At 50.0% G+C, this 9,001-nt stretch overlaps 1 long non-coding RNA gene across 1 annotated transcript; it reads left to right on the top strand.

The window, feature by feature from the left end:
• Window positions 1-4,609: 4,609 nt before the first annotated feature.
• Window positions 4,610-8,355, top strand: LOC149523264 (uncharacterized). Its single transcript, XR_016347091.1, has 3 exons — window positions 4,610-4,742; window positions 5,707-5,772; window positions 7,868-8,355. It is a non-coding gene; the product is annotated as an uncharacterized LOC149523264 (long non-coding RNA).
• Window positions 8,356-9,001: the final 646 nt, after the last annotated feature.

Below are 9,001 nucleotides of genomic sequence, written 5' to 3'. Positions count from 1 at the left end.
GGAAAGTGTTTTTTAATGTCATACGTCTGAACAGGTGAAAAAGTACAAGAAGTTTCTTCTGGAGGCACTGATCAGGACTTTAGAAGACACTTTCAGTTCTGAAGTCGTCGAAAGCATGAAGGCACTGGCCAAAGTCCTTAAGGAGCTGAAAGGGAAGGACATAGGTTCTTCTTTCAGAGACCTCACCACACAGATCCGGAAGTACTTCGATAATGTACGTGAACAGAAGCCTTCAACCCCAGTTCAGCTGACATTGATGAGGCTCCATTTACAATGCATGATGTGTCCTCACTGGGCATTGTTCATGTCAGAATGAAGTGATTTTAGGCCTTAGGGAAGAGATGTGTTTTATGGAGGAGCAGAGAATTAAGAAAATGAGGATGCCATCCCTGCTCCTTCAGTCTCACCCTTCTGTTCATCTTTATTTCCAATGAGAATGGCAAAGGAAGTATGAATACTAGATTAGGTAGCTGCATAACAAGGAAAATGGGCATACAGGGTGTAATAGACTGCTTTGGGCCTGCTCCATACGATTTTTATGTCAGATGGTTGAAATTATTCCATTTTGCAGAGAAGTTTGAGATTTCAAATTTTGGTTTTGTTCCTATTTGGGGGACACACCCCCCAGCCCAAATTTCAAAACTCTTTGTGAAACAGTAATACTATTCTCAACCCAGCTCTACTGGGAGCCTTGCCTGAGGGCAGTCTACTGGCAGACTATGCTGGAGACAGGGAACCTGGAAACACTGGGAATTAGAGGTGCCAGGGTGCACATTTCCTGGCTCCTTGTCAGCCTGCCAGACAGGCTGTTCTGAAGGTGAGGGCCAGGAAGCCCAAGATCCCAGTCAGCCTGCTAGATGGGTCACCAAGAAGCTGACCAAGTACCCCTACTTGGCTTCTGGAAGAATTTTGTCAAAATTGAACTGTCTTCAAAGTATTTTGATGAATCAACACATTTGGCCCAAACTTGATTAATTCCAGTTCTTTTAAACTTCTGTCGTTGGAATCACTCTACCCTAATGTAGAAGAGACAGCTGTGCTAGATACATGATGTGGTTATTTCTTCGTTACCAACCTGTGTGGCTTTCTTGGCTATAGGAGGACAACACTCTTCGTGCATTGGCCTTTGTCCTGTTTGGTATCCTGGCCGGCTCTGCAAAGAGAAAATGGAAGGACTATTTTGCCAAGCAGGTTAGACAGAGCTGGGTCACGCTTCTTATGCACCTGCAAGATCCAAGCCCTGAGGTTTCAATGGTAAGAATGACAGTGACTTAATTACTAAGCAAAAAGAATCTTCCTCCTGATGCCAGGGGAGCTCTGCTATTCCTTCCCGCAGTGGAGACCTAAATTCTTCCCTCAGTTCATTGCCCTCCTTTTGAGTCAATCCCAGACAGGCTGGTCCTTAGCAGCCAGGGTTGTCTCACTGGAGTTCAGGATAGGTCATGGGTCTGATCCCAAGAGTTCATTCCTGCCTATCTCTGCACCCCACGTTCCTGCCTCCCCACAACAGAGGAAAGACCACAGCTATGCCTAGTGAAGCAGCTTTCATAGCTACATCCGTTCTGAAAAAACATTGCTGCTATCTCCAGTTTTCAGTATTATAAAATCATAGAACCATAGGTTTGGAGGAGACCTCAGGAGGTCACTGAGTCCAACCTCCTGCCCAAAACAGGACCAGCCTCAACTAAACAATCCCAGCCAGGGCTTTGTCAAGCTAGGACTTGAAAACTCTAGATTTAGAGGTTCCGTTGCCTCCCTAGGTAACCCATTCCAGTGCTTCACCACCTTCCTAGTAAAATAGTTTTTCCGACTATCCAACCTAGACCTCCCCCACTGTAACTTGAGACCATTGCTCCTCATTCAGTCATCTAGTACCACTGAGAACAGCCTCTCTCCATCCTCTTTGAAATCCCCCTTCAGGTAGTTAAAGCCTTCTATCAAAGCTCCCCTCACTCTTCTCTTCTGAAGACTAAATAATCCCAAATCCCTCAGCCTCTCCTTGTAAATCATGTGTTCCAGCCTCCTAATCATTTTTGTTGCCCTCCGTTGGACTTTCTCCAATGTATCAACATTTTTTAAGTAATGGGGTGCCCAGAATTGGATGCAATACTCCAGAAGTAGAATCCCTTTCCCCCTATTAAAGTCATGCTGGCATATTTTCTGTCTATTACTTCAGGGGAATCCCTTTTATTCTTCGGGTAGATGAGCAGTCAAGGACATGAGTTCCATTTGAATGAGCACAATACGTGTTATGGAACAATTCAATGGTGCAACCCTCTTTTTCAGGAGTGCAGAGCTACATTTCATCTCTGTGCCCCATTTTTGGGACTGAAGAGGCTCCAAACTATACTTAATGAGCATCTTAGTTGGAGAACCGAGCTGAACCCTGAGGAGCTCCAGATGGATATCTGCAGACACCTTGTGAGTGACCTATAGAATTATATGAGATTATTGACAGCATAGGCTTGTGGTGTAGAAGCAGGGGGAATGTGTGATGGGCAATGGAAGTATCTATGGGTATGTCTACGCTACAAAGTTAGTTTGAACTAACGGACGTTAGTTCGAACTAACTTTCATAGGCGCTACACTAGCGCTCCGTTAGTTTGAATTTAATTCGAACTAACGGAGCGCTTAGTTCGAACTAGGTAATCCTCATTCCACGAGGATTAAGCCTAGTTCAAACTTACTAGTTCGAATTAAGGGCTGTGTAGCCCCTTAATGCAAACTAGTGGGAGGCTAGCCCCCCCCAGGTTTCCCTGGTGGCCACTCCGGCCAACACCAGGGAAACTCGTATGCCCCCCTCCCGGCCCCGGACCCCTTAAAGGGGCATGGGATGGCTACGGTGCCCATGCCAGGTGCAAGCCTGCCAGCACCCAGCAGGCAGACCCTGCACCTGGTGCGGATCGAGCCACCCACCCGATGCCCCCCAGCCCTCCCCCTCTTCCCGGGACCAGGCTGGCGGGTCCTGGGAGCTTGCCCGGGACCGCAAAAGGCGGGCTCCCTCCTGGGCTAGTGCGGACATCGTGGACCTCGTCCACGATCTCCGCACTAGGCACAGGAAGGTGGCCGGCTAGGGCAGGAGAGCTGCCAGCCTGGCCACCCAGGAGCAGGAGTGCATGAAAATCAAGGTGGTCCACTGAGACCCCCGACCCTGAGCCCTGAGCTTACAATGGCCATCCTGGGTCAGAACAAAGGTTCATCTATCCCAGTAGCCTGTCTGCCGACAGCGGCCAACCCTAGGGACCCTGGAGGGGATGGACCGAAGACAGTGACCAAGCCATTTGTCTCGTGCCATCCCTCTCCAGCCTTGCACAAACTTTGGGCAGGGACACCACTCCTACCCCCTGGCTAATACCACTCCATGGACCCAACCTCCATGGCTTGATCTCACTTCCCTTTAAACTCTGTTCTAGTTGTAGCCTTCACAGCCTCCTGCAGCAAGGAGTTCCACAGGTTGACTCTGTGCTTTGTGAAGAACAACTTTCTGTTACTAGTTTGAAGCCTGTTACCCATTCCTTTCCTTTGGTGTCCTCTAGTCCTTCTTTATGGGAACTAATGAAGAACTTTTCTGTATGCACCCTCTCCACCCAACTCCAGGTTTTAGAGACCTCTATCCTGTCCCCCCTCCGTCTCCTCTTTTCTAAGCTGAAAAGTCCCAGTCTCTTTAGCCTCTCTTCATATGAGACCTGTTCCCAACCCCTGATCATTTTAGTTGCCCCCCCCTCTGCCACCCTCTCTCTTCCCCTCTCCCACCCCCTTTTCCCAGTCTCCCCCAGTTTTGTTCAATAAAGACAGATTCCATTTTTGAACACAATTGTCCTTTATTTTGTACATCAAGAAGAGGGGCTAGGGAAGGGTAAGTGGAAGGAGTTGAGGGCGGAATGGGGTACGCCCCCCCGATGGGGAGGACTGGGCTGGCTCTGCGGGCTTTTGTGGTGGAAGCTCTCCTGCAGCCCCCCGATTGCCCCATCTCCCCAGATGTCAGCCTGCGGCAAGTGCAGCCGGTCTGATGGCCAAGTGCTGTGATGTGCCCAGTGTGGGCACTCCGGGCACTCCAAGCCAAGACTGCTTTGCAAGCGGGGCACCCCTGAGAACTGTCTGTCCGGCGTGGGGGTTGGGACCCTTTAAGCACAGCCCTCGGCTAGCCTGAGACAGCATCTCCACGCTCTAAGTCCTCCTCTGATGTCCTGCCGGCACTGCTTCCGGCCATCCTTAAGCCCGGTTCAGGGTCCACTTAATGTGGACATGCTAGTTCGAATTAGTAAAACGCTAATTCGAACTAGTTTTTTAGTCTAGATCCGTTAGTTTTAATTAGCTTAGTTCGAATTAAGTAATTCGAACTAAGTTAGTTCGAATTAACGTTGTAGTGTAGACGTACCCTATTAGAGTGGGATACAGGACTGAGGGTGAGAGGAATGTAAATCTGCCATAGATTCCCACTTTCCCCACTTCTACACAGCCTCCTGTCCTTTCTTTTATTTACTTGTTTAAATTAAAAAAAAAGTCTGAGTGAGTCCAATAACTGACAGCAGTGGCAAGAGGAACACAGACTGTTTACTTGTGGTTTGTAAAGGCATGTGTTGGCAGTCAAAGGGCATTTCTAGCCAGAGAGAGCTCATGTGTCCCTGATTTTCTCTAGGCCAAAGAGAAGGCTGAGCTACTGGAGAACTTTTACAAAAGCACCATCACATACTTCTGCAGCAGCTGGGAAGAGATCCGGGCAGTTGCAGCCAAGTTAGCTGGTGAGAGAAAGTGTGCCGTGTCCCTTTTGGTATTCCCTTTGAGGTAGACAGAAAAAGTCCCTGTGTGCAGCACTGAGCTACTATTAATCTCTCCGTGCTGTGACTTCTCATGCATAAATGGAGATGTTAATGTTCTCCTACTTCTCCAGTGTGGTGTTAGGAGGAATTTGTAATTTGCAATAGAATGCTTTGAGATGGCGCAGTCATTTAGTAGCAGAGGCTGGCACACTGTCACGTAGGGTATGTTTATTCTCCGATCAAACTAGTGTGCTAAAAATAGAGTAGCTGTGGCAGGAGTAGCAGGAGGGGTTAACTATTCCAAGGATGATCCCATCCAAACCCAAAAGTCTGTTCTCAAGGTGGCTAGCTCCTCCGACTGCTTCTGTCATCTGACCTGCACTCTATTTTTAGTAGTCCGAGTTAGTGTGGACTCAAACTATAGACCTAAGCTCAGTGTTGTTGACTGTTCCTTACTGGTGCTTCATCACTGGGAGGTAGGCAGGCCACCGCCACACAGTGCCTGCTGTTGCAGGTTCCTGATTGCCTTGCCCAGGAAGCACTAGATTCCTCCCCTTTGGCCCTGTGCCATCCTTTCCTTAGCACACCCATGCAAGCCAGGCAAGCATTGTGGCCTAATTAATTTATCCATGTGAGATCCTTGCTTAGTACGCACTTATTCCTGGCCCCAGCCCTTTGTTCACACCACTAGATTAATACACTATCCTAGTATATCTCCACTAACTGACAGCAGTGGCAAGAGGAACATAGATTGTTTAAAGCAAATGAGGTTTTATGTAAACATTCTTAATTTTTTTCTCTTCAGTGTGGACGCTAAACTTTTCTAGTATTTTCTTGCCTACAGCTCACCTTAGACCCACAATAGAAGCCAAAGGGCCAATGTTATCACCTTGCACTTAACAAGAGAAGGTTTTTTATTGATGTTTATTTTACACTGCTTATTTAGGCATCATCCTGGAACATACGGACACCAAGAATATGAAATGGCTGGACATGGAACATCTGTTGACCTGTAAGTAACAAATACAGGTGAAATCCTATTCATTAGTGAGTTATAAAGAAATTTAGCTGACAAGCAAGCAGTAACTGATACCACAGGTGTGAAGTGCATCAGCCACACATCAAAGGACAGATTCAGCTTTAGTCTGCTCTGAAAGAGGTACGTCTACACTACAGCGTTAATTCAAGTTAACTTAATTCGAAATAGTTAATTTGAATTAAGCTAATTCGAATTATGCATCTATACACAAAACCTATTTCAAAATAGCATTTTGTTATTTTGAAATAGCGCGTCCACACTGAGTGGACCCTGAACCGAAGTTCAGGCTGGCCGGAACCAGTGCTGGCAGGGCATCAGGTTAGGACATAGTGTGTGGGGCTGCTGCCTCAGGCTAACTGAGCTCCGTGCTTCACGGGACCCTACCCCCACCCCGAACAGACAGTTCTCAGGGTTCCCCGCTCGCTTGTCTACCCCGATGAGGGAGAGCAAAGCAGTCCTGTCTTGGAGTGCCCTGAGTGCCTGCACTCGGGACACCACAGCACTCGGCCACATGGAGCCAGAGCTGCCCCTGGGCACACCGGTGCGTCTCGTAGGGTTGTTGCCATCAGCCCAGCTGCACTTGCTGCAGGCTACCGTCCGGGGAGTCCATCGGGGGGCTGTCAGGATCCAGGAGGCCCTGCAGGAGAGTGTCCACCCCGAGGAGCCCTCAGAGCCACCCCGGTCCTCCCCACCGGGGGCTCGTGCCCCATTCCTCCCTCACGTCCATCTACTTACTCCTCCCTAGCCTCCCTTCCTGATGTCAAATAAAAGACATGTATGTTCAAAAATAGAAACTGGGTTTATTGAACAACAGGGTGAACCTCTGGGGAGACTGGGGAAAGGAGGTGGGAGAGAGGAATAGAGTGGGTGGGAGAGGGGAGGGTGAAACCTGGGAGGAGGAAGTTGGAAGGGAGAAGCAAAGGGAAGAAGGGGGAAGGGAAGATCAGGGCCCAAGGTTGGGGGTCTCACCGCACCAACTTGATTGTCATGCAAACCTGCTCCTGGGTTCGCATGTGGCCTTTGGTGGCCAGGCTGGCAGCTATCCTGCCATTGACGGCCGTGTTCCTCTGTCTAGTGCGGAGATCATGGATGCTGGGGCATCCCTCCCAAACCTGAATAAGGTCCATGATCTCCACCCTGGACCAGGAAGGCACCCGCCTTCTCCAGCCCCTGTCAGGCTCCTGGGTGCTGGCAGACTGCTCCTGAGGAGCAGTGGAGGGTTGGCTGCCAGTGCCTTGCTGGCTCACGTTTTGTGGCTACTGGCTCAGGGGCCCCGGTGGCCACTGCTGGCTCTTGGCTGGTAGGCTTGGATCTGGCACGGGCCAGGGTCTATCCCTTTAATGGCTCTGGGGCCAGGGGGAGAGGAGAGGAAGTTTTCCTGGTTGTGCCCAGAGTGGCCACCAGGGCTCCCTGGGAAGGGCTGGAGGCCCCCTATTTTGAATTAATTGTCTACACAGCACTTAATTTGAAATAGCTATTTCAAATTTGGTGTTACTCCTCGTAGAATGAGGTTTACCAAATTTGAATTAAGCGCTCTGCTATTTCGAATTAATTTCGAAATAGCGGTTTGCATGTATAGATGCTATTAAAGTGAATTCAAAAGAACAGCTGTTATTTTGAATTAACTTTGCGGTGTAGACGTACCTGGAGGAAACTGCAGCCAGTGTGATATAAGTCAGTGCATCTCCTGGCTACCCTGGCAATGCCTCTTCCCAACCTGTGTGATCCACTCTTTGGGCTCCATCGGCTCCCTGGGAGCCACTTTTTGCTACCCCAAACTCCACACCATCAGATTTATTTCTGTCAGGAGATGTAAAATAACTTAAAAGCAGAAGCTATTGAGTCAATGGAGCACCTTCCAATTGGATGAGTTTCTGGTAGGGTCAGGGTCTCCCCTCTCCCCCCTCCTCCATCTCAGTTTGGAGCTTGGAAGGATCCCAATGGAGGAACCTAAAGCTTTGTTTGTACAGAGAGCTTCTGGAGCTTGGTACTCACTGGTACTAAATCTCCAGCTACTGCAGGCATAGGTGACTATATGAAAAGTGAGTCATATTCTCTGTAATTCCAGCTCTCCAGGTCCTACAGAATGACCCAAGTCCCATTGTCCAGCTGGTGGCAACTCAGGTCCTAAGAGACATCTGACCTGGATGAGAGCTCGGGGAATGAAGCACAGACAAATAGAAGAAAGAGCTCCTGCTTCTGTTTCCAGCTTGCACATCATATACTTGGGTGGGAAGCTAGACTGAACGCTATATCTGCTAGCTGTCTATGGGGTAGGGGAGTAGTATAAGGGCCCTACCATCAATCAAACATTAGCCCCGCCCCCTGACCCTGGAAGTCCCCCCCCCCGACTCCCCGGAAGTCCCTTCTCCCTTGTCACTGGCAGTCCCGCCCCTGGAGGGTAGTACATCCGGGTCGAGAGGGACAGGTGACCGGAAGTAAAAAAGGATGTCATGTGACCCCGGTTAGGCCCGTCCCCTGTCACCGGAAGTCCCGCCCTTGGGGGTAATACATCCGGGGTAAAGAGGGGCAGGTGACCGGAAGTAAGGGGTGTCATGTGACCCCTCTAAGGACTTGCCCCTCCTCCCTCTACCAATCAGGAAGGGCTTTCCCCGTAGGAACGCCCCGCGAACCGCTTTGACCAATCGGGGGGCAGTTCCGGGAACGGATGACCCGCCCAGAAGTGGGTCGTGTGACCCCTCTAAGAACTCAACCCGCCTCCCTCCACCAATCAGGAGGAGTTTTTTCCCTGTAGGACCGCCTCGTGAACTGCTTTGACCAATCGGGGGGCAGTTCCGGGAACGGATGACCCGCCCAGAAGTGGGTCGTGTGACCCCTCTAAGAACTCACCCTGCCTCCCTCTACCAATCAGGAGGGTTGTTTTCCCTGTAGGACCGCCCCACAAATCGCTTTGACCATTCGGGGGGTGCAGTTCTGGGACCCGTTGACCAGACCGGAAGCTGGTCGTGTGACCCCTCTAAGAGCTTCCCGTGACACCCTCTGTCAATCAGAGCATAGCACTTCCCCATAAGTTCTAGCGCCACACAAAAGAGGCCATCTTGTTCCAAGATACAGCTAGGACACCGCAGCGGCACGCCCACGCTGTCTGAGCACGTTCCGCTCAAGCAGAGGCGGCAACAATACCTGCAAGAGTGGTCATGACTGTATACTGCGTGGCAAAACTCACAATAATTTTTCGCTC

Source organism: Pelodiscus sinensis, chromosome 18 (genome assembly GCF_052426305.1).
Source record: "Pelodiscus sinensis isolate ZL-2025 chromosome 18, ASM5242630v1, whole genome shotgun sequence".
Lineage (NCBI taxonomy): Eukaryota > Metazoa > Chordata > Testudines > Trionychidae > Pelodiscus > Pelodiscus sinensis.
The sequence above is the reverse complement of the archived record's forward strand: the minus strand, read 5'-3'. Positions and strand labels throughout refer to the sequence as shown.